Source organism: Dromiciops gliroides, chromosome 2 (assembly GCF_019393635.1).
Source record: "Dromiciops gliroides isolate mDroGli1 chromosome 2, mDroGli1.pri, whole genome shotgun sequence".
Taxonomy (NCBI): Eukaryota; Metazoa; Chordata; class Mammalia; order Microbiotheria; family Microbiotheriidae; genus Dromiciops; species Dromiciops gliroides.
In genome coordinates this window covers 522,935,680-522,962,498 of record NC_057862.1, presented here as the reverse complement: position 1 = coordinate 522,962,498, position 26,819 = coordinate 522,935,680, and the positions used below count along the sequence as shown (strand labels likewise).

At 39.5% G+C, this 26,819-nt stretch overlaps 1 protein-coding gene across 4 annotated transcripts in view; it reads left to right on the top strand.

Annotated features, from left to right (window-relative positions):
- Window positions 1–10,887: 10,887 nt before the first annotated feature.
- FIGLA (folliculogenesis specific bHLH transcription factor) overlaps window positions 10,888–26,819 on the top strand; it is a 66,495-nt gene continuing 50,563 nt past the window's right edge. For 2 of the 4 annotated variants that reach the window (XM_043981660.1, XM_043981658.1), the window contains exons 1-2: window positions 13,833–13,950; window positions 15,751–15,927. The gene's annotated coding sequence lies outside the window, so the exon portion shown is untranslated. Of the gene's footprint in view, window positions 10,999–13,832; window positions 13,951–15,750; window positions 15,928–26,819 lie in introns of those variants that run through there. The other 2 variants (XM_043981659.1, XM_043981657.1) reach the window with 2 other exon arrangements.

Here is a 26,819-nt window from a genome sequence, read left to right as displayed (position 1 = left end):
AGTGACTTGCCCAGGGTCACACAGCTAGTAAGTGTTAAGTGTCTGAGGCCGGATTTGAACTCAGGTACTCCTGACTCCAGGGCCGGTGCTCTATCCACTGCGCCATCTAGCTGCCCCTCTTGGTAACTTTTAAAAGCACTGTGCAATGTCCAAAATGTGACTTGATCTGATTTTCTAGGCAATTCTATACCCAGTTTATTATTCATAAAGCAACATCTGTCCAAAATATGCATATTGATGGATTATTTCAGTGGATTCCCAGTTTCATGAGAGAAGGTCATAAATGCATGTTTTTAAACCACTTTTGTTTCCCAGGGTGGATAACTAGACCAGTTTCCTTCACATTGCTAATGAAGAGATTCCTGGGGCTTTATTAAGTCATAATGGCCAAGAGATTAAATTGACTGGAAGGCTGGTGTGAGCAAGGAAGGGTTTGGGCAATAACAAGGAGTCTTAGGTCCAAAGATATAAAGTCTCATAACATACCTAATGGCTTAAGGTAAAATATTATAACTGTTCTGTAATCTCCTCCACTCTTGCTTGGAAAGGCATATAGCATATAGAAGGGCATATCTGGGATGAAGCCAGTTTCACCTAGTGAAAAGATGCCTGCAAAGAAAGCGGTTGAGGGGAAAGGAGTCTTTCATAAGAATTATACCCAGGGGGCAGCTAGGTGGCACAGTGGATAGAGCACTGGCCCTGGAGTCAGAAGGACCTGAGTTCAAATCTGGCCTCAGACACTTAACACTTACTAGCTGTGTGACCCTGGGCAAATCACTTAACCCCATTTGCCTCACCAAAAAAAAAAAAAAAAAAAGAATTATACCCCAAAGAGGATGATCGCTACTGCTAAGAGATATAGGAAATACATAGATAAAGATATAGGGAAGCTGGGTTCCAAAGGAAGATTGGGAAGGGGGAATAAAGTATATTCCTACTTGGCATATAGTTTGTAGTGATAGTTCTGGAGACACATTCAAGGGCCAGCATAAGATGCAGTAGGAAATTATATCAGAGTTGCTATAGTTGCAGAAACCAAGGAGAGAACAACAAGGGGGTTGAAGCAAGGAGGAAGAATAGCAGGATCTGGGTGTAGTTCCAAGGAGAGTCATTGGTATCAGTAAGGAGAGAAATAGTGGGATAATGCTCTGGTGTGTCATGGAAAGCTTTGGCCAAAGGAGGATCTTGCCCATGAGGAAAGCCCCACGTGAAAAAACAACTTTTAGAACTACAGTATGGCTAGTTTAGTTACTTGTAAGGAGGTCTAAAATTGTGACAGTGCTGATGGTGATAAAAGATTATATGTAGAAAGTTCCAAGTTGATCAATTTGAAAATGCTCGTTAGGTTGAATCAAGTCGTCAAGTCCCAGTGTTTCCTCAAACCTCATCTCACCATGGGGGAACCTCAAAAACCACCTAGTCCAGGGTCCCTCAACACCATCTCTGACAACTGACCACTCAGTTGTTATCTGAGGACCACCTGCAGCATCACATCACATTCCACTTTAGTACTGCTGATTGTTAGGGAGTTTTCCCTCATACAAAGCTTCAGTCTCTTTCTCTGCAACATCTACCTATTTCTTCTTCTGCCTTATAGGACAGTCCTTCTACATGCACAGTGTTTAGCATACAGTAAGTGCTTAATAAATGCTTTAACATTTTTTTCTAGGTCATTCATTCATTCATTGACCACCCTTCAAATACTTGAAGAAAGTGAGCATATCTCACCTTCTCTTCTTCAGTCATTCTGAGTTCCTTCAGTTGATTCTTTATGGCATAAATGTTTTCTACTAAACTCTTATGCCTAGAGGATAAGCCTCATATAGTTCTTTCCTATAGATCTGAATTTAGCAATATTAGAACCACTGATCTAGGGTCCCTTCATTGGAAAGTTTCATACTTGCCTTCATATTGTAGACTTCCTTGGGTTCTCGGTTAGAAGATGATTTCAGCACATTCTTCTGTGGGTTTTGCTGCTCCAGGCATTGTCCTGTGGCATTATTTGAATGTTTTTTGGAGTGATCGTGTCGTGAGTTGGAGAGCTCACTGCCTTTCCTCTGCCATCTTGGCTCCGCCCCCTTAATTTATATTTTCCAATTACAATTTTTGGGTGGGGCAGTGAGGGTTAAGTGACTTGCCCAGGGTCACACAGCTAGTAAGTGTCAAGTGCCTGAGACCAGATTTGAACTCAGGTCCTCCTGACTCCAGGGCCAGTGCTTTATCCACTGCACCACCTAGCTGCTCCTTGGGTTCTCAAAGTAAAAGAATGGAGGAGGGTAATATGAGAGATTATCAAGTGCTTAGAGATTTTCTCAATCTTTCCCCTCATCCCCTCCTTACAATGGAGAGATAATTTAGGACCTTGGATCCTTCTCCTTGTCCTCATCTTATGGTATAGCCTCAACAGACCAAGAAGAAGAGTATGATTAATGTGATTTGCCAAAGTTATACCAGTAAATGGTGTTAGAGCAAGGAATAAAACCCTGTTCTCTTAATATTTAGTCTAGGGATCTAGTTAGTTTTACCAAGAAATTTACTTTACTTTTGAGAGATCCTGTTTGAAGACCATGGTGATGTTCACAACTGGACACCAAAAGGACAGAAAGGCATATACTTTGGCATATGGAAGATGCACAAATAAAAAGAGACATGGTAGTGATGGGAAATACGCTGATGCAGTCCCAAGCCTTGATGTTGCTAGGATCACAGTGTGATTCTCATCCTGGTGATGTCAGGGTGATGTGGAAGTAAAAGGAACCCTTGGAAGAGAGTGATCATGCTAAATGGGAGTTTGTGGTAGACATTGTGGGGGTGGGGTGCCCAATATTAATCTTGGACTTTGGAAGAGTGGAATTCAAAATATTAAGGTTAATTCTGATACTATGGATTTGGCTCAAATGAAACTAAGTTCCTAGGCTCGATTTACTTTTTTAAATCATAAAAGTATTTTTTTTTTTAGTGAGGCAATTGGGGTTAAGTGACTTGCCCAGGGTCACACAGCCAGTAAGTGTCAAGTGTCTGAGGCCAGACTTGAACTCAGGTCCTCCTGACTCCAGGGCCGGTACTCTATCCACTGCGCCACCTAGCTGCCCCTGTAAAAGTATTTTATTATTTCCAGTTACATGTAAAGATAGTTTTCAATATTTGTTTTCACAAGATTTTTAGTTCCAAATTTTCCTCCCTTCCTCCCTCCCCTCCTCCCTCCCCAAGACAGAAAGCAATCCAGTATAGACTAAATATGTACAAACATATTAAACATATTTCTGCATTAGTCATGTTGTGAAAGAAGAATCAGAACAAAAGGGAAAAACCTCAAAAAACAAAAAACAAAAACAAAAGTAGAAACCTCATGGTTCAATCTGCATTCAGAATCTACAGTTTAGTCTAATTTACTTTTTTTTTTCCAGGACAATGAGGGTTAAGTGACTTGCCCAGGGTCACACAGCTAGTAAGTGTCCTCCTGAATCCAGGGCCGGTGCTTTATCCACTTCACCATCTAGCTGACCCCCCAACCCCATTTACTTTTTTTTTAAATCTTTTTTTGGCAGGGCAGTTGGGGTTAAGTGACTTGCCCAGGGTCACACAGCTAGTAAGTGATAAGTGTCTGAGGTCAGATTTGAATTCAGGTCTTCCTGAATCCAGGGCCAGTGCTCTATCCATTGTGCCACCTAGCTGCCCCCCAATTTACTTTTAAACCACCTTTTTGTACAATCAGTTTTTTAATCTATATAAAATCACCAATCCTATTGTTTCATCGATAATGAAGGTCATCACCTTTCCTGCAGCTTATCGACTTAGAGGGTAAATAACCTACCCAGAGTTATACAGCCAGTATGTGTCAGAGAAAGAATTAGAATCTAAGTCTTGCTGACTCCAAGGCCACTTGTGCATCCATTATATTCCTGTACATAGTGCCTTTTGTATAACATAACACATATTATTCACATCTTGGGAATAGTAGCTCTGAACAAAAGTTCCCCTCCAGTGCCTTATTTTGGGATAAAGGGATGCTAGAAACTGTGCCAGAAACCCTGGCAATTTGTACCAAGCTGGTCAGACTTGGATTACAAACTGTGTCTGCTGCCAGGACCAGTTCAGCCAAGCACAAAGAGACTCTCCCCCAGGAGGTTGGCCACCAAGTTGTTAATTATTTTGGCCCTGGGTGGCCATCGAAGCAGATAAAAATACAAAAAGATTTATCATCCATTGCCACTCCTTTCCCTGGAAAGGGAGTCTAGGAATCATACAGCTATTCAACTGTTTATATTCATTTAACCATTGCTACTTTTAAGATCTTTGTCCAAAGATAAGCAAGTTGATATACCACTGAAGGGAAACATCTGTAACTGATACTCCCAGTACTCATGAAACCAGATGACATAAAGAAGTCACAGATGAATTAAAAGATGGTCCATAAACTCTCAGCAAGGCAAATATGACAGCTGATAGAGTTGATCTTATCGCATCCTCCAAGGCAATCAGAAGCATCCTTTCATGGGACAATTTGTTATCTCTTTGTAGTAATAACTATGGATATGAGCAAACATACTATCGTGAAGACAATTGTAGCAGATGTTCCAAAATCTGTTGCCAAGAAAAAAGACAAATTTATGAATTTTTAACAAGATCTTTCAGTTGAAGTCAACAAATACCTGGATTCTAGGTGATTTCAGGGCAAAACTAGATATGATATGTGGGGAAGGAGCATTGGATTGGTCATTAGAGGATTTGGCTTGAATACTGGCTCTGAATTTACCACCTCCATGACACTTCTGCCCTCTGAGCCTCAGTCTTCTTGACTGTATAATGAGTGAGTTAGATGAGATGATCTCTGAGGTCCCTTTCAGCTCCAAGTCTAAGATTCTGTGAGTCTATTAATGATTCCATGACTTAGGACTCTAAAAAGGAAGACAACTCTGAAAAGAAAAGGTGGATCCCCCAAATAAAATTCTAACAAAACAGTCACAAATAATCGCTCTTCCTGAGGGGTTATAGAGTAAGTAGATGCACATATATTCCCTGCTTGTTTTCAATCCAACAAGTGGAACTTTGGGAAATAAGTTTCCAATCACGCCTAACTTGAGGGGTTGGTATTATGTTGTGATAGGACCACTATCCACCAAGGTTCCCTTTCTGCCTCCAACATGAGGTTAGGCTATTCTTTCTCTGAAAGGCCACAAGTCTCTGGACTTGACTGGCCCAGAGGGATAAGGCTCAAGTTTCCTTTGACCCAGTTTCCCAGTCATCTTCTGTTCAACTAAGAGCATAAAAAAGCTCACCCAACTAAAGTCAGTGTCTTTCAGACTTGGTGTAGTTTATCATAACTGACTTTGCTGACTAAACAAATTTTCATATGGAGGCACGTGGGGCAGGAGTGGCAAGGGTCTGCCACTGAAACTAAGTGCTGCCACATCCTTTTTGAATGTCTTGCTAAGCAAACCTCTTTTTCTTTTTTTTTTAATGCCAACATCAAACTTAAAACAACAGGTTATGGGCTTATCAAGCCCACCCACCAGATATATGATGACCAAAAAAAACAAAACAAAACAAAACAAAACCACCCACCTTCTAATTGACTGGAGAAGTGAAAAGATTTATGACTTGAGAGGTTCTGAGCCAGAACTGAATTCACATACAAAAGGCATGATAGGCTGATCTCATTCTTTTTCTACTTGGCTCTGAACAATTTTGAACTGCCAAGTGAGAGAAAGGAAGCTTGTCCTGACTCCCACCCAGCCTTCATGTGTCCTTGGGAAGATAGAAAGACAAAAACAAAACAAAAAAAACCAAACATGGTTCCTTTCCTCATGAAATTTATAATTTAGTAGGGGGTGGTGGTAATATACTTGCACAAATACTTATGATACAAAATAGAATATAGGTATAAACAAAGGGCCGTGTGGCAACTAAGGCAAGAGAACAGTTTCCTACTGAAGGTGCCACAAAGAAGGTGGCATTTAACTGGATCTTAAAGAATAGGCAAGATTTCAACTGGTCTGGAATAAAACCGACCTCTGCCACATACACATGCTTATACATACAATGTGACATTGGGCCAGTAAATTAGCCTCTCTGGGCTTCAGTTTCCATATCTGTAAAATGACAGGGTTGGTCAGGAGAACATTGTACACAGTATCAACAACATTGTATGATGATCAACTGTGATAGACTTAACTCTTCTCAGCAATACAATGGTCCAAGATAATTCCAAAGGACTCATGATGGAAAATGCCCTCCACATTCAGAAAAAAGAACTGTGGAATCTAGTTGCAGATTGAACCATACTGTTTCTACTTTTTGGTTGTTTTTCTTTTTTCTTTTTTGAGGTTTTTCCCTTGTGTTCTGATTCTTCTTTCACAACATGACTAATGCATAAATATGTTTAATGTGATTGTACATATATAACCTATATCAGATTGCTTGCTGTCTTGGGGAGGGGGGAGGGAAGGGAAGGAGGGGAAAAATTTGGAACTAAAAATCTTATAAAAACAAATGTTGAAAACTATCTTAACATGTAACTGGAAAATAATAAAATACTTTTATGATAAAAAAAAAATAAGGAGGTTGGAATAGGCAACCTGTGAGTTCCCTTCTGGCATTATAGCTATGATGTTCTATTCTTCTAGAACAGATAGGAATTGGAAAATTCCTAAGTGTAGGAAACTGAACAAAAGCCCAGAGGTGGAAAATGATTTTTAAAAGGATTTGGAGGGGGCAGCTAGATGGCGCAATGGATAAAGCATGCACCCTGGATTCAGGAGGACCTGAGTTCAAATCTGGCCTCAGACACTTGACACTTACTAGCTATGTGACCCTGGGCAAGTCACTTAACCTTCACTGACCCGCCCCCCCCCCAAAAAAAAAGGATTTGGAAATGGCAGGTGGTCCAATTGTCCTGAAACAGAGAATATCTGGATAGGTCTATTATGAGAGAAGGCTGAAAACTTAATAGCAGATTTTGAAAGGCACAGTTTTCTGTCTTCTAGCCTAGATTGTATCTCACTAAACAAAGAAAGTGTAGGTGTGATTGCAAAACCACTGTACACATGGTTTCGGAAATCCTACACAGGTGTCAGAAGACCAAAGACAGGCAAATGCCCCCAATTTTTTATTAGGAGGAATGGATGCATTTCAGATCTTTGACCAAATTCTAAAACAGATTGTTAAATGTGTGGTTTGTGAGCTTCTTAAAGTGGAAGGAATGATCACTGAAAAAAACAGATGCATTTACCACCAACAAAATCTTAGCATTTTAGCCCCAACCCCTCTTTCAAACATCTTCTACCACTGTGGTCAGTGAAGAATAGCAGGAGTCATGAATGTGGAAAGGGCCCACGATTGATGACTTTCTCTACCTTACAAAACCCAATGAAAATCAAGAGCAGGTAAGGCCTTGTACTGTTCGTATCGAGTCACTTACCTTCACTCATCCCATGCAAGCTACAACTGAGCAAGGATGGTGAGCTCCTTAATAGGAACACCAGGAAGACCATTAGACAGAACCAGGCTCCTTTCCGGTAGTCTCCCCCATCACCGGCTCACAAGGATCAGTGAGGCTTCCTCATAACGTGTCAATTTGGGGCTGAGCCTCTAGACCAGGGTCTCATCTTAATGTTTCCTAAAACAGCAGGATCCCTAAAGGCAGCGGGATAGAACTGTGAAGTTGTTCTCAGCATCAGATTTGGGGGCAGCGTGTCACTCTTTAGAGTAGGCTGGTTTGGTCCTTGTCTTCAGGGGCAGCCCTGAGGTACCCTGTATCTCAGACACTCCTTTAGGTATATCACCCAGGGGGAACCCCCCCAACACACACACACACACACATATTCACACAACTAAGTACTCTCACAACTACTCCTCTACAAGAATCTTTTGTTCACTTTCATCTGATCTAATCAGAGTTTCTCAAAATTGGTTATTCATATATTCACTTTTTGCCTTGGATCATGCCATTCCTTCTGTCTGAAGTGACCTGATCCCTTTCTTTACTTACATGAATCTTTTCTTAAAATAACAAACATTTTTATTTATAGTTTTGAGTTCCAAATTTTATCCCTCCTTCCCTCCCTCCTCTCCTCCTTCTCTGAGGCAGTAGACGATAAGATATGGGTTATACATGTACAATTATGTAAAACATTACCGTATTAGTACATGAATCTTTTTGAGTCTCATTTTAAAAATCTACATTTTCCTTTTTCCTTCTCTGAACACCTACAAGCCCATCTTTATCACAGATTTGGCACATGTGGTAAAGGGCCTTGTGTTGTTATCCATCTTTTTACATGTACATTGTCATCTCTGCTAGATTGTATACTCCTGGAAAGCAGATTCTGTCTGATACTTTCGTGTATTCTCTATAAGCACCCAAGTACAATGCCTTGCATGTAGGAAGCATTCCATCAGTGTCTGTGGACTGACTTGATTGGGAAGCAGTGTGCTGTATGTAGTAGAGAAATGTATTGGATGTGGGGTAAGAGGACCTGAATCCTGTGGGAATTTCGGCAAGTTGCTTGGGCCTCTTGGACCTCAGTTTTCCCTTCTGTAACATGAGAATGTTGGGTTGCTAAGATCCTTTTCAATGTTAAATCTGTGATCCTTGACTTGTAATTTTCCCTCCCCTTTGTCTCAGTTTAGGTAGAGTAATATTGTATCTTATATTGCCACTAACTTGCTTTGTAACCTTAGGCATTTGCCTTCCTTCCTTCTCTTCTTTTTAACTTTTTACCAAGAAAAAATGTGAAGAATGAATAGTGAAAAGGACCTTCAGCTCTTTCAAAGAGAAATATGAAAAAAATATGAAATTTCCTCCTATTTTTAGACAACTCTAGCAACAGGATTGGTCCTATGTATGTGGTGTGATTAGTGAAGTCCAAAAAAGGACACTGTTTGGACTTGCTGACCGTTAAAGCAGGGGTTTTTAATTTGAAATCTATGACCTTGTTTTGTAAATATTTTGATGACTGTATTTCAATATGATTAGTTTCCTTTATAGTCTCCTGCATTTTATTTTATGCATTTAAAATAATTATTCTGAGAAGGGGTTCATAGACTTCACTAGGTTGGCAAAGGTATAATGCCTCAGAACATTTTTTCTCTTTCCTCTAGCAATACTAGTGGCTCAAGGTTGGCTCCAGTCAGAGGAACTGAATCAGCTAATTTGGTGGGAAGGTAAACAGGATAATTCATTTTTTCTGACTTCAGCTAATTCTTCTAGCCTGATGTTTTCATTATAGCTAACTTCTTCAGTTGTGCATGACATTAAAAAGAGACAACTGGATGCCAGGGTACAAATCTTCCTCCATCACTAGCCTCATGATGCCAGGTGTCAGCCAGGAAGAGGTGAACATATCTAATATCAGAGATCAGCAAAGCCCTCCGAGTGATGGTGCCCTGGGCAGATGTCACCCTCCTTCAAGGGAAGTATATTCACCTCTCCTATGACAAGCTTTTCTAAGAAACAGCCAGCCAACTGAGGACCTTATTCCCTCCCTCAGTAGCCCATATATGACCAGGTCATGATGTGATCAGTCATTGCCCACATGCTTCTTCTTGAGTCTAGGCAGCCAAATGTTTTGGGACAGTTTATAGAGTGCTGAAATCATTCCAGAAGTGTCACTGAATCTCCATTTGTCCCTGTCTATCACATGTTCCAAAGCCAAAGTGAGTTTTATGACTAACAACTAACAGAAGAGTCAGTTTGGTACAGAGATTTAGTTACAAGTCACCAGTCCCACTTGCTGCAATAATAATTTCCAGGCAGTTTCCAACTTAAAAATTCACTGTGTTCCAAAAGTGTATAAGTAGATCTATCATTTGAACTCAGAATACATTTTCATATATACATGTATACACATACACACATACACACACACACACATATATGAAGAATCCTAGATTTAGACCCATGTGACTTTGAAAGTAATTTAATCTAATTCTCTCATTTTATAATTAAGAAAACAATGGAATAGATAGTAGTTAGCTAGCCCACAACAAAAGGCTATTTAAACTACATGATGTTGCTGATGTGAGTTCTGGTTACTGGGAACAGGGGGTCAAGTAGAGCAGAAGAGAAGAAGAAAAATTTCCTTTCCCATTCCTGGGTATGGGGTAGACCCTGGGCAGAAATTCGAGATAGTCAAAGTTTTCTTTGTTATCTTCCAACCTTCCTTTTTGCAACTTTTCCCTGTACTCCCAGTTTAAGATCTTTTATCCAGTCCTGCCCTACATAATCTTAAAGTATGCCAAACTCCAGAATTATCCACCCCAACTAAACCAAACTCCCACTTCCTTGGTGTTTAGATCAGATAAATATAAGGAGCAAAATAACCATGAATTAATTCATACTAAAGTCTGAATCACTTTCAGAGATATTTGCATTTAAAAAAAATAAACTTGTTTAATCCCAAATGGGTGGACCTGAAAGCTCTGTAACCAACTGAAATGAACCAAATCCAGAATGTGGTGGGAAATGGTATTTTTTGTTGGAAGTGGCCATCCCATAGTACCCATTTGCCCTTCATCTTTAGCCCCCTTGGGTTGTTTTGCCCTAGTAAAACATAAGCTCCTTTTTTGTTTGTTTTTTGTTTCCTGAGGGCCTGGCATACAATGGTTGCTGAATAAATGTTTATTGATTAGTTGATTGAGGAGATTCTTATCCAGGAAGGAATGGGGGACTCTGAGAACCATTTGAGCTCTTAATCTATAATCCTGCGATTGGCTCTGGCTTTTCATAGCTCTTTCCTGACCCCACTTTTGAATTCACAGATTCTCTAACAGTCCAAATTTTTTTTTGGAATGACTCCCATGGAAGAGGCACTCAGTGTCCAGCACACATATATTATGTTTGTATGTTACGTAATAGAGAGACAAGACAGCCAGCAGGCCAGAATTGGCAGCAGCTATTTGTATACATGTCTCTGCTATGAGGCCAGAATTATGAATCCTCCATTATTCCTGGGCTTGGGATATTGCTATCATGCATCCTATGGGCCAAAGCTCTAGGTACCCTCTGTTTCGTTTTTGCTGTTGTTGTTGTTGTTGTTGTTGTTGTTGTTGTTGTTGTTGTTGTTGTTGTTGTTGGTTGGGGTTTTTGTTGTTGTTGTTGTTTTTTTAATGAGAAGGTCCCTGTCTGCTTGGATTAATGGGAAGTCTAGCATGAATGTGTAGGAGTGAGGCAATGAGGCTAATCAAAAGGAAATTAAGAGGATACAAGTCAATTGGCAAACACAGCAATGGAAAGCAATGAGGCAAATGCTGCCTGCCCCAGAAAGTCAATGAGGTGCAAAATGCTCCCTGAACTTCCCAGCTACATGTACCTCCATGCTATCTACCCTCTCCAACCCTCTGCCGCAGAACTATGTTTCTTATTCTTTCTGTGTGACCTGGAACAGTTCATTTAAGCTCTCTGGGCTCCAGTTTTTTCCTCTGTAAAAGAAAGTTTAACTGATTTTTTTTTTAAGTTTAGCTGATTTCTAAGGCCTCTTACATATATATATATATATATATATCATTAAAATTAAGATACACAAATGAAATCTAAAAAGAAGTCACATAATCTCTGCGCCTCTGTTTCCTTATCTTTAAAATGAGGATAGTATTCTACCTAATTTCACAAGAATGTTTTGAAGAAAGCTCTTGATAAAAAGTGAATTAGCATAATTTGGTTTTTTTGGTGAGGCAATTGGGGTTAAGTGACCTGCCCAGGGTCACACAGCTAGTAAGTGTGTGTTAAGTGTCTGAGGCTGGATTTGAACTTAGGTCCTCCTGAATCCAGGGCCTATGCTCTGTCCACTGTGCCACCTAGCTGCCCCAATCAGCATAATTCTTTCATTTATGTATCTTAATTTTACTATTATATTTTAGGGGACTATGATATGATTTCAAGGGATATATGATCAAGCTTTTGGAGGGTGAGAAAGTAAGTCAATATTCCTCTTCCACTTCCCCCTTAGTTAGCCTCCATCTATTTTTCACTCATTAGCCCAACATTTAATCTCCTCATTCTTCTCCTTCCCCACTTCTGTGTAAATTCCCAACCTGCCTCTTCTCAGGCATTGGCCCCTCAAGACAGTTATAACCTGATCTCATGGGGGCCTGAATCAGCAGCTCTGCAGGTACCCTCTGGAAGGCAGGCTATGTATATTGATGAGTAAGAGTCTCATCTTCCTTCTACCCCTCACCCCTTTTTCATTTTGAGAGGGACAGAATGAGTCACCCAGATAAGCAGGCATGGATGGCTTCCATTGTGCATCACAGATCTCATTACATTAGCTATTCCTATAAACTTGCTTTACTTTCAAACTTTCCAATTTCTGTTGAGAGGACCATCATCATTGAAGTTACTCTGGTTTATAACCTCGATTTCATTCTTGACTCCTCACCTTCATTAACCTCACATATTCATGCTGTTACTAAATCTAGTTGTTTCTCCCTCCAGAACATGTCTCAGATCCATCCCATTCTTTCCACTCACTTAGCTACTATCCTAATTCAGACCCTCATCACCTCTCACCTGAACAATTGTAATGGCCTCCTAAATGGTTTATCTTTTTTTAAAATCAAAAGTATTTTATTATTTTCCAGTTACATGTAGAGATAGTTTTCTTTTTTTGTTGTTTTGTTTTTTTGTTTTGTTTTGTTTTGTTTGTTTTGTTTTGTTTGCAGGGCAATTGGGGTTAAGTGACTTGCCCAGGGTCACACAGCTAGTAGGGGTTAAGTGACTTGCCCAGGGTCACACAGCTAGTAAGGGTTAAATGTCTGAGGCCGGATTTGAACTCAGGTACTCCTGACTCCAGGGCCGGTGCTCTATCCACTGTGCCATCTAGCTGCCCCCGTAGAGATAGTTTTCAACATTTGTTTTGATAAGATTTCTAGTTTCAAAATTTTTCCCCTCCCCTCCTCCCCAAGACAGCAAGTAATCTGATATAGGTTATATATGTACAATAACATTAAACATATTTCTGCATTAGTCATGTTATGAGAGGAATCAGAGCAAAAAGGAAAAACCTCAAAAAAAGAAAAACAACAGCACCAAAACCAAAAGAAATAGTATGGTTAAATCTGCATCCATACTCCACAGTTCTTTTTTTTCCCCTGGATTTGGAGAGCCTTTTCCATCATGAGTCCTTTGGAACTATCTTGTATTGCTGAGAAGAATCAAATCTATTACAGTTGATCAACATATAATGTTGATGATACTTTGTACAATGTTCTCCTGGTTCTGCTCATCTCACCCATCATCAGTTCATGCTAGTCTTTCCAGGTTTCTCTGAAATCCACCTTTCTCATCATTTCTTACAGCACAATAGAATTCCATTACATTCATCTACCACAACTTGTTTAGCCATTCCCCAATTGATGGGCAGCCCCTCACTTTCCAATTCCTTGCCACCACAAAAAGAGCAACTATAAATATTTTTGTACATGTGGGTCCTTTTCCATTGTTTCTCTATCTTAAATCTCTTCCCACTCTAATTCCTCCTCCATGGGATTTCCAGGACTGACCATGTTACCTCTCCTACTCAAAAAACTCTAGTACCTCCCTATTGATTTTCTTTTGCAGGGCAATGAGGGTTAAATGACTTGCCCAGGGTCACACAGCTAGTAAGTGTCAAGTGTCTGAGGCTGGATTTGAACTCAGGTTCTCCTGAATCCAGGGCTGGTGCTTTATCCTTTATCCCCTATTGATTTTAAGATAAAATATAAACTCCTCCAGTTAGCATTTAAAGCCTTTTCCAATCTGGCCCAGCTGCTAAGCTCGGCCTCTCCACTGCTGCTAATGCCAGCTGTTCTTCTGCTAGCCTGAAGCACTTGGCTGCCAGGGTAGTTGCTTTATTATTTCAGAAAGGGCAGAACCCCTTAGCCTGGGACCTACAGAAGCTTCTCCAGTTTGAACTCTTTGACTGGACTCGGAGAAGTTTTTACCTCCAAGGCAGCAGGTGACAGGACAGAGAGGTAGAACTTTCTTTCTTTCTTTCTTTCTTTCTTTCTTTCTTTCTTTCTTTCTTTCTTTCTTTCTTTCTTTCTTTCTTTCTTTCTTTCTTTCTTTCTTTCTTTCTTTCTTTTTTTTTTTTGCAGAGCAATGAGGGTTAAGTGACTTGCCCAGGGTCACACAGCTAGTAAGTGTCAAGTGTCTGAGGCTGGATTTGATCTCAGGTCTTCCTGAATCCAGGGTCATTACTTTATCCACTGTGCCATCTAGCTGCCCCCTAAAACCTTTCTTATACCAGACTCTGAGGTTAGATTGTTTCCTGATTCCTCAATGAAAGATCTCACTGTGGATCAGGGGTTTAACCTTTTTTGTGGACTCCTTTGGCCAGCTGGTGAAGTCTACCTCTTTTCACAATGTTTTAAAATGCATAAAATAAAATGCGTAGGATTACAAAGGGAATCAATTATATTAAAATGAAGTCATATATGTGTGTATTATATGTACATATATAATATACACATATATAGATATATATTCACACATACATATTCCCAGGCTAAGATCCTCTACTCTAGTTTATGCTAATTGACCGATTTCTTTTTACTAAATCCTCAACTCTGAAAGCTAAGCCATAGCCAGGCAATGTACATTTGTCTACAATCACAAAAGTTCTGGGTTTCCCCAGTTATTAAATCCAAAGTTTTCCTGTTGGTCAGGAAAAGCACTTGGGAAACAAGGTACTGAGGTACTTAGCCCTGGGTTCATGTGTTGTCTTTGGGGACTGGTTTCTTAGTGTTTCTTCACATGCAAGTTATGTTTGTCTTTGTCTTTGCTCCTTTTAATCAGTAAAACTGCCCAATTCTGAAAAGAGCACTTCAATACATGACCATCCATTAAAAAGAGAACTATGTTATTGTTTTTTTTAAAAGATAGTTATACTGAAATTTTTTTTTTACTGAGTTGAATTTAGAAAGAATTCAGTTTTGTTATTTTGCTTGTCATCTGCATTTTATATGGTAAGTATCTATACAAAGAAATATGATTCTTGCTGAAAAACTGTTATGTCCACTGACAGTTATGACTTATTTTTTGACTATTATGTTGTATATCTTACAATTAAGAAGTATCTTTAAAAAAAGAAATTCAGCTGCTTGGCTACCTACATTGATCAAATTAACTAAATTAGTAATTACTAACAACTGTTATTTATAGAACCACCCTATCTTCTAGGATATTTAAAAATAATAATAAATAAATTCAATTACATTCCTCTTATGCTATTATGAATGATAATTTTAGTAAGAATAGGATTTTGTACTATTGATAAACAATATTTTGAAATATTATTTATTTCTTCTTTTTTTGGCTTTGAATAGAATTTTATTTTCCAAAATACACATAAAAACAAATTTTAACACCAATTTTTAAAAACTTTGTATTCCAACTTCTCTTCCCTTCATTCCCACCCCCACCCACAAGAAATCAAGCAATTCAAAATAAGTTATACATGAGTAGTCATGGAAAAATTCCCATATTAGCTAGTTGTGAGAGAAAATAGTAAAAAAAACCCCAAAATTTCAGATTAAGGAATTGTCAAAGAGGAAAAAAAATTTCTTCTTTATAATATTATTTTTATTTCTATTTTCTGCACATTTAATAATGTATACAACAGTACAGTAGTATATGTATGTAATTCATAAATAAATAATAAATATACATATGTAACATATAAAATAAACATATATGCATATACCCACATATATAAATAAGTAACAAATATACAAAAACCCTAAGATATTGACGACTGGTCTAATCACTTCTAGGCATACAGAGAGAAATGGAGGCAGTGTCAGATTTTATATTCTTGGGCTTAAAGGTCACTGCAGATGGCGATCATAATCTTGGACGCTTGCTTCTTGGAGAGAAAACTATGGCACATTTGAACAGAATACAAAAAAGCAGATAGAGTACCTTGCTGACAAAGGCCCATACAGTCAAAGGTATGGTTTTTCCAGTAGCAATGTATAGCTATGAGAGTTACAAAATCGACATTTTCAAATTGTGCTGCTAAAAAAGATTTATATGAGTCCCTTGGCCAGCAAGGAGATCAAATCCATCAAGAAATTAATTCAGGCTGTTCACTGAAGGGTCAAATACTGAAGCTGAAGCTTAAACCCTTTGGCCCCCTAATGAGAAGACAGGAAAGACCCTGACGTTGGAAAAGATTGAAAGCAAAAGGAAAAGGGTATGGCAGATGATGAGGTGGATAGAGAGTGTTATGGAAGCCATGAACATGAGCTTGGACAGACTTTGGGAAATCATAGAGGATAGAGGGTCTTGGTGTGCTATGGTTCATGAGGTCACAAAGAGTCACACGTGACTGGACAACAACAACAACATACATATACATTGGGAGTACATGCTCAGAACTTTTTCAGTCATGGACAGAGAATAAGAAGCATTTGAGTCTGCATCCTGGATCTTAGTCCTAGGATTTAGAGTTTGGAGGAATCTTATAGATTACCTGGCCCTGGCCCTTGTTCTTACAGAAAAGGAAACTGAAGACTAGAAGGAAAATGACTTGCCTGATGTCACACAGAGAGCATCTGAACCAGTATTTAAACCCTGATCTTCTGATTCCCAACACAGAACTCTTTCTATTGGGCTACTTACTAGCTGTGTGACCTTGAACAAATCACTTGACCTTTCTGAGCCCTAGAGTGCCCTTTTATTAATAAAAATAATAGTGATTGTACTACCTATTTCACAGCTTTAAAAAAAATCAAATGAGTTATATGTGAAAGTTCTTTATAATGATAAATTATAACATGAATAAATCTCAGTTTTAATAGTATAGATCAATAGAGGAATTTATGTGTCCTCTCAACTCTGGAACTATATTTACACTATAGCAGTAGAGGCCATGGTGACCTAGATCTAGCTGTGTAGATAGCTATGAAGAGCAGACAGATAGAGGGGACTTAGGGATTATGGGGGAAAAGGTCAGTGTTGGAAAAGCAGTGACAAGTTCTGGAATAGACAAGAATTGTGGTATGGAGCCAAAGCTCTTCTCCTATTGGTAGTGGTAATTGTTGTTTATTGATTATTTTATTTGTCTTTCTTTCTTTTCTTTCTTTATTTTATTTTTTTGGCGAGGCAATTGGGGTTAAGTGACTTGCCTAGGGTCACACAGCTAGTAAGTGTCAAGTGTCTGAGGCCAGATTTGAACTCAGGTCCTTCCGAATCCAGGGCCAGTGCTTTATCCACTGCACCACCTAGCTGCCCCTGAAACAAGCATTTTTAAAGTGCTTACTATATACCACTAATTTAAAGTTCACAACCACCCTTGAAGCAGGTGCTGTTATTATCCCCATTTTCCAAAATTGAGGCAGAAAGAGGTCAAGTGACTTACCCAGGATCACATAGCTAAAATATGTCTGAGGTCAGTCCAAAGCTCTATTCTTCTAAATGCAAAGCCTAACAGAGTACAGCCATTATCCAGGAAGGTGAAGGAAGTTAATATAAGGTCAGTGCTGGTCAAGCTAATCTAAGGAGGGCTGGAAACCAAGAGGAAGAAGCTTTGGAGACTACATAAGGTAGACTCTTTCTTGTCCTGGCATCCTTGGGATAAGATAGGCTTTCAAAATTCTCCAAAACCATTGAAACCTTCCAGGAGGTTAAGGGCTGTGATTTGTTTTCAGAATAGTCTGAAGTCGATGGGAACAATATTTGATAAGGCTTTCGTTCTGCAAATCAGGAATTCTATACCTAGAGATAAAATTAGAGACTAGGTCCTAGAAGAACTCTGAAGCCAAGCAGCCTTTGAATTCAAATCTGAATCTTCCTCCATCTGGGAGCTTAGTGGTTAATTCAAATAGCATTGAATCTGGCTTCTTCGAAAAAAGAAAGGGGGTAAGATAAGGGAAAGAGGGGAAGGTGGGCCTACAAGAGATAGGCCTGTTTCTCCCTATGCTATCATGGGAGATATAAACCTTAAAGTGCTATATATGAGTTTTTAAAGTTAACTTTTAACTGACTTTGTAACTTTACCTTTTTCTATTACATTAACTTTCATATATCTCCCCGGAGGGGTTAGCAGTGAAAATCCTTATAAAACCTAAAGAGTAGTGGCAATGAATGACCAATGGTGGAGGGAGACAAGTCAAACCCTGGTCCTTACTGGTCATTCATTCATTTACAATAGTTTCTTAGCTCTACTTTGTGCAATGCATTGTTGTTTTCCTTCATTCTCCAAGAAGACCATGACATCAGAAGGTAATGTCATGACTTGTATTGGATTTAAGTGAGGGAGGGCTGTGCAAGGTCACCAACCCCACTCTCTCCTCCAGAGCCATTTGGGTCCAGTGGCAAGATATATATCAGGATGTCTGGAGATGACTCCAGATGTTTAAGGCAATTGGGGTTAAGTGACTTGCCCAGGGTCACACAGCTAGTAAGTGTTTTAGGTGAGATTTGAACTCAGGTCCTCCCAACTTTAGGGCCAGTACTCTAGCTACTGTACCACCTAGCTGCCCCACAATGCATTGTACTAGGCACTGGAAGCCCAAAGCTAAGACACAGATTTTTTTAAGTTACATATTGAATTTATTATATTTTAAAAGAAACCAATCAACATATAAACACTATTAGTTTAATGCACAACCTTTTTTCTATACATAAATGCTCATTCTATTTGATGTTTAAGTTCAGAATAAAATAAGACACTAAGAAAAAAAATAAATCAAATGCCAAAGGGGCTCCTGAAGAAAAATAATAACTAAAACCAGTGAACACTAAACTTTGAGTCAAGGATGGGAATATCTCTCCAACAGCAGCTCAGAAAGAATTTGATTGTCAATCTTTATTCCATTTTCCCATTTCAAGACCAAGTCCCCAACTCCTAGTGGAATTATTCAGTCCAAGAGTGTGCTGGAACCAGCTCTAACCATCTTGTGAGAGCCCATCGCTTTTACTGCTCTATAAACACTACTTGAGCTCATCAGGACTGCAGTGGAAGGTCAGAGAATGAAGTCATCACCAGACTTGGAGGGGCCTCGTTATTTTAGGCAAATCAAAACAACAACAATAACTGGTATTTATATAGCACTTTAAGGTTTGGAAATTGTTTTCAAACATTATCTGTTTGAGCTTTACAATATCCCTGACAGTATCTTTATGCTCTTCCCCTTTGATAAAAACTTGCTTTCATATCCTTCATTCACACTGAGGTCTAAATAACTAATGATAGCCCAGGATGTGATGTATTTGCTTTTTAACAAAGGGTGATTAATACATGCTTATGGAATGAATGAATCACTCATAAGGATAAAGCTATTTCAGGCATCCATCAGTGAATAGAAAAGACTTTTTTTCTTTTCCTTTTTTCTTTTTCTTTATTTTTTTTGTATAGTGCCTTTTTGGTTCTAAAATAATATGTTTAATAGGCACTGAACCTATCTATTATTTTTAGTTTTCATGTTAGACAATGGACTAAAGTGACTGAAAATGGTCTCCTAGTTGGAATGGATTTTATTTTCTCACTGAGTCCCTAATCCCTAGGCCCCACTAGAAACTCAATTTATGATCTTCTAGCAAATTATTTTTCCTTGGTGACAACTGCGAAATTAGATAAGGCTCGAAATGCTCATAATTGATTAGCTATATCCACTGGGCACAAGGTTCAATTTCAGAGATTATGACCTATTTTATATCAAGGTGATGAAACTATCATTCATTAAACAATTTGGAACTATACTAAAAAAAAGTCATTGAGATTGACATACCCTTTGTATTATTACCAGTGATATCACTGTACAGTGATAGGTCAAGGAGGCCTAACACAGAGGTACTTCCTCCAAGGATACAAACATATATATGATTTTCTTTTAGCAGTACTCTTTGTACTAGCAGAGAACTAGAAAGAATTTGAGGGCATGGATTGTGGTATAGCTGAACACACTGTGACATAAAACTTTAATAGGAACAACAACAAAAACCAGAGACCAAAGTAGCCTTTGAATATAAAAAACCAAAAAGTACATATGACACCATTAGGAATGGGAGGGCCTTGTGATAAGCTGGTCCAACCCTCTCATTTTATAGATGATGAGACTGAGGCCAAAGAGGTCAATCCTGGGCAATCATAGAACCTCTTGGGCAGCCGGAGAATAGGAATTATGTTTCTCATTCTAAAAATGGCTCAGGAGTCCTGGTGAACTTTTGGAGACATAAAGAATAGCTTTGTATATAGGGGTCTTTTTTGTCTCCGTCATTTACACTAGAGAGAAGTTTGGAATAATTCTTGTTCTGGGCTTCTGGCCTTTTGAGGATTACAGGATTCCCAGGGCATGAAGGCCCATTTTGAATTACTTTCAGGGCAAAACTCTGCTTCAGTTTCACGCCTATCTCTTTATTCAAAGCTTATCCTTGGAACAAAAACTGTTTTGTCCTCTCAGGACATTTCATTTTGGCCTTGTTGATGATCCCAGAGAAGGAACATTGGGAGGATTACAAGTTCATGTTACAGTACCTCTTAATCACAGTCCCTTCCTGGAAGCCCTGAGATTAATGTTTCATCTAGGGACTCTGTGAAATGCTTTACAATTTGTGCTGTTGGAGGGTCAAGGTAGTGGGGGAGGAGGAGCGGGGGGACAGAGATGGAGAAGGATGTTGTCAACATTATCCAGCTTCTCGGTCCCCAGTGATCTCTCCCTCCTCTGAATTCCTACAGCTCTGTTCTTAATCATTCATTTGACACTTCCCATAATACCATCCAGAATTGTTACTTAACTGGTTCACATATTATTTCTTGTCTTAACTTTCTAAAAGGCATATACCGTGTTCCTAACATGGTACAATATAGTTCTCAATTTAAAAAAATTCTTGGTAAGTGAATTCACTCATGATGATCTAGATATCTTTAAGATCTATAACAACAATAACTTACATTCATATTTTGCTTTAAGATTTATAAAGTATTTTATGTATGCTAACTCATCCTCACAACAAACCTTAGGGGTCAGGTGCTATTATTAATCTACATTTGACAGATGAGGAAACTGGCACAGAGAATTTGTGACTTTCCCAGGGTCACACAGCTAGTAAGTGTCTGTGGAAGGATTTGAATTCAGGTTTTTCGGATTCCAAGTCCTACATTCTATCCACTATAGGATATTAATATTTGGGAGAAGTGGGAAAAAAAATCTACCTCCTTTCCCTCCCCCACCCTATCTTAATCCCAGGTTATAGGATCACAGAATTTAGAGGGACCATAGAACACCATAGAGCATTCGCTACTCCCCTCCCCGCCCCCCCCCCCCCCCCCCCCCCCCACCTCCAGTCAACCTGAATTCAAGAGGAAACAGCTAATACAGCAAAATTGAGATCTTTAATCAGGGCAAATGAGTTGCAGCCTCAGGTCCACAGAGCAAGTACTGGGGTACCCAAGGATGGGGCTGGGAACAGGATTTATATGGGGTACTAAAGCAGAGGGAATGACTAGGCTGCAGGTGGGAGGAGTTGGGGGCATCTCATAAGGTAAGTTGTTTTGCATAGCAAAGTCCTTAGAGAAAGCTTGGGAGTCTCTGGAGCAGAGAGTTTGGGACATTTACAAAGTTAGTCGGAGGCTGGGAGGGATAATGTCTGGTCAGGATTCAATCCTGGTTCTTTAAGTCCACTCTCCTGTCCACTCTACCAAGGATTACACTCTCCTTTTTAACTTTCCATAGGAAATTTGTGCTTCCAAATAAAATCAACTTTTACTTTTGTTTCTATATGTCGATGAAGTGTAAAGCCCCTACTTTACACTGGGGTATTTCCAAAGAGCTGGCTTCATCCTCATAGATGCACCTCTGCTAAGGATCTTCCCCATCTCAGCAGACCATTTCAAGATGTAAAGGAAGAGCATAATAGATCCCTATCCCATCATCTCCTCCCCATCTTGAGCTTCCAGAAGACCAAGTTGTAAAGCACCAGGGTCAAATCTTCTTTCATGTAAGCAGTCACTTTGGTGAGTGAACTTTAGTCTATCAATGGGGAGAGACTTGAGATAGAGAGACTAATTGGTGAGGAGGCTCTTACAATAGTCTGGACAAAAGGTGATGAAGGCCTGAACTTAGATATATGGAGAAATGAGTAGGAAGCGAGAGAGGCTGTGGAGGTAGAAAGTGTTAAGATTTGGCAACTAATTGGATATGCAGGGTGATGTGATTAAGACATCGCTGGTAACTCTGAAGAGTAATTTCAGGTGAGTGATGGGGTCAGAAGCCACAATGAAAAGGGTTGAGGAGTTAGGAGGGGGAAGAACATGATGAATACATAGCTTTTTCTGTGGGTTTTTTTTTTCTGAGGAAGGAAAGAGAGATGTGGGATGATAATCTGAGGGTATTTGGTAGGGTCTAATGAAGGTGGGGTTTTTTGTTTTTGTTTTTTAAGTATGGTGGATACTTGGGCATGTTTGTTTGGGGTTTTTGTTTGTTTTTTTCAGTGAGGCAATTGGGGTTAAGTGACTCGCCTAGGGTCACACAGCTAGTAAGTGTTAAGTGTCTGAGGCTGAATTTGAACTCAGGACCTCCTGATTCTAGGGCTGGTGCTCTATCTACTTCGCCATCTAGCTGCCCCACTTGGGCATGTTTGAAGACTGTAGAATCAGTGGAGAGGTTGAAGTTAACAGAGAATGGACTGCAATCTACTACAGCAGAGCTATCAAACACACTGCTGGAGGGCAGGGCAGCAAAGAGGTATGGCCTGAATCAGATTAAAATATAATTGGGATACATTTGACAAAATAAATAAAAATACAATAAACAAGGTTTTCAAAGTCAGCATGTGGCCTGTAGGAATCCTTATGTAGGGTGTAGTGGCCTCAGTTTCTATTTGAGTTTGATACCACAGGAGGAGGTGGGATCAAGCTCACTTGTAAACGGGTTGGCCTTGGCAAGAAGGGCCATCTCAATGTCAGAGACTGGGAGAAAGGAGAATTGGAGAGGATGACAAGGGGTTTTGAGATGAAGAGAAGGGGAGAAGAGTTGTTGTTGTTGTTGTTGTTGTTGTTGTTTGTCCTTCATTCTCCAAGAGGACTGTGACAGATGTCATGACTTGAATTTAAGTGAGGCAGGGCTGTGCAAGGTCACCAACTCATTCTCTCCTCCAGAGCCATCTGGGTCCAGTGGCAAGATATAGATCAGCACAACTGGAGATGGCCCTGGATATTTTTAAGTTAATTGGGGTTGAGTGACTTGTCCAGGGTCACACAGTTAATAATTGTCTAAGGTGAGATTTGAGCTCAAGTCCTCCTGACTCCAGGGCCAGTGCTTTATCCATTTCACCACGCAGCTGCCCTGGGAGAAGAATGAGCTCATATGAAAGGGCCTCAATTTTCTTATAGTTTAGGGAGATTGTAGTGGGGAGAGTAGGTGTGGGAGATTTAAGAAGAGAACATTGAGAAAAGCTTTTATGTGGAGTGAGATAGGGAATCAATAAAGAATAAAAAAGATGGTCCTGTTGCAAGGAAGGTCATGTTGAAATTAGATAAGATGAATTTATATTGTACCCAGTCATCACAGTTTTGATTCTTTATCCAGCTCTGTTTAGCCAGCACATGAGGAGGAGTAGGATGGTAGAAATAATCCAAGGCCAAGGGTTGACAAGGAATGAGTGGTTGGAGGGGGGACCAGGGACCTGGGAGTAGAGGATAAGGTAGAGTTGAATTGGCTAACTATAAGGTCAAGATTGGAGAAGCAGAGAAGTGGAGTAAGAGCAGGAACAATAGCCTGAGAAAGTACTGGGGAGTAAAGGGATTAGAGATCTCATTGAGAATGAAGAACCCCTTTAAGAGTGGTAAAGCATAGGGAGAGATGGAATGATAGGAACTTATGGTCAGATGGAAATAGATGCAATTCCTGGGTTTTGATGTACAAAGAAACTAATAGTAGCACCAGGTGGTGGCTTTTTTATGATGATGGGATCCAATACTAACAAAGGCAAGTCACTTAAGTTCCATGTCTCTGTTTCTTAATCTGTAAAATGAAGATGATAATACCCATGTGAGAAGATAATTATTAATAATAGGTTTCTTGGGGGCCCCAGAGATCAATTTCTTAGTGCTTTCTTCCCCCCTCACCCCCCTCCAGAAAGTTCAGTTCTCCTTAATCTTTGACAAACTCAAGGGAACAAAAGAAATGGAGACAGACTCTTGGGTCTAGCTCAAAGAAGGACTGATGGGATCAAACCACAACTAGATAATAGACTTTGCCTTAAGCAGCTTGAGTGAGGGTCTTTTGCATTCTTTTCCCTGATGTCATCAGTAGAGTTCATTTTAATTTAGACCACCTTCAAATCATATCAACCAATGGAATTGAATGATGCTAACCAATTAACTTTGATCAATGTATAATGACCTGCCTCTATCAAAACAGGATAAAAACCCTGGGAAGAGGCCAGGAACTTTCTTGGCTCTTGGCTTTCTCTTTGAGGACAATGTAGGTCTCACGGGGTTTCGGAGCTCTCTTAGGTCTGCTTGAAACCATGTGCTGTTTCTCTGGGAGATAGTATGGGGCTTTTGGGGCTTTTCTCCTGCTTGTGCTAACTGGCATGCTGAGACTCTCTCCCTGCTTTCTCTGCCACATGGCCTGAGACCATGAGAAGTTAGGGAGACATGTGGTCAATCTTTTACTGGTATATTAAATTAATTATTAATTAATTAAAATATGCTTACCCAAAGCTGATAGCACTAGTAATTATTTTTAACAACACACCTATAATGCACTGTCATAGAGACAGCATGGCAAAGTGAATCAAAACCTATTCCAGAAGCCAGGAAGATCCGGGTTCAAATTCTGTATCTGACACATAACTGGCTGTGACCCTGGGCAAGTCACTTAACTCTTAGTGCTCTAGGGCCTAGTTTCTTGAACTGTGGGTCCCATAACTGAATGTGGAGGTCATGAAAAATTTGGCAACAGTAAAAGGTTATGTATAGTTATTTTATATACCTATATATCCAGGGTCACATAAAAACTTCATGGGCGAAGAGGGGTCACAGGTGAAAAAAGTTTAAGCTCTGTTCTAGGGACTTCCCTAAAATGTTACCAACTTGCATTGGTGGAAGGAGTTTCCTCATCCAGGAATTCTCTATACCAATGAAACAATGGGTCTAATACCTATCCTATTTCACCCTCACAGGGTTGTTGTGAGAAAATGTAGGTGACATGTTTTGTAAATGCTATAGAATACCACTGTATTATAAATATCAGCTGTTATTATTAGCCACTAGACTGGTCTTTGGACAACAGAAGCCTGGTCTGTCACTAGGCCTAACCTAAATTAAATTTAGTAAATATTTAGTACCTACCACATGTAAGGCATTGTGGGAAGTGTTGAGGGATACAGAAATAGAGATGACATAGAACCTCTTCTTTAATAGTGGCCAGGGTGGAGAAGACATGTACACAAATAAACATGATGTGAGGTGTGTGATAATTGCAAAGGGGAGATGCAGAAAAACTTATTAGAAGTTGAAGGAAGGCTTTATTACTTTCAATTGAGGGAAGGAAAAAGGGAACAGGTAAGACTTTTTAGAGTAAGTAACATCTAACTTGGACCTCAAAGGAAGTGAGGGGCTCCAACAGACAAAGACTGGAGTAGGAAATCCATTACTGGGGAATAACATAAGGAATGGAGGGAGGGAGGGAGGGAGAGAGAGAGAGAGAGAGAAAACGAAAACAAGAGTGAAAGAGAGCAAGCATAGGACACATGAGAAAGTGTGAAAAGCACTGGATTTGGAGCCAGGATACCCAAATTTTAATCTTGACTATGATGTTTATTAGGGGCATGACCTTTAGCAAATCTCTTAAACTTTCTGAACATCAATTTCTTCAGCTGTAAAATGTTCTAAATTCTCTGAGAATTGGGGATGGAGAATAGTTCAATTTTTATGCCACAGAGTGTTTATTTAAGTGAGTAGTACAAGGTAAACCAGGAATGTAGGATGAAATCAAATTATAGTGGGCCTTAATTGCCAGGATCAAAAGTTTACATGCTATTCAGTAAGCATTGGAAGATTACTTCTTGTTATTGTTGGTTTTCCTTTGTCCTCCAAGAGAACTAATGATATCACAAGGGTGATGTCTTGACTTTCATGTGAATTGGATTTGAGTGAGGCAGAGCTGGGCAAAGTCATCCTTCTCACTCTCTCCTCCAGAATCATCAGAGTTCAGTGGAAGAAGTTAAAATGACTGGTGATGGCCCAGGATGCAGTGGGTAACCTTGGCCTTTCTAAATTAAGGTCTTTCCCAGGTGTCAGTTTGTCTCAGGAAGTGCCCATTCAATGATTAAGAGCTGGGTAAGAGTTGAGACAAAAGATGACCCAATGTATCATCATAAAACTATCAACCCGGGAGGGGATGACTCTTAGAGTTTCTGGACAGAGCAGGAAAAATTGCTATTTATACTCATTCTAAGCCATTAAATCCTAAACAATGAGACACTAAGGCTTAGGTTAGGGGCTATTATCGGCCATTCAAAGAGAGCCAGAGATGTTTGAGTTTAAAGGTGTAATCAAGTAGCTCCATTTTGAACACAATGGACTTTTTGAAAGCCTGTTTTTTCAGAGCTATATTTCAAGAAATCATAAATGAAAACTGTGCAGGACAAAAAGTAAATTGTCCCAGTTTTTTGAAAAAGAAAAAAATGAATACATAAATATAAAAAATATTTAAAATCTAGGCCCCTAACTCCCTAAACATCTTACAAAATATTAGAAACCAAAAATCATATTCTTCTGGTTAGAACACCTACATGTAAGAAGGAGAACCACATTTGGAGAGAAAAGATAAAGATTTAAGGAGGAGGGGGCAGCTAGGTGGCGCAGTGGATAAAGCACCGGCCCTGGAGT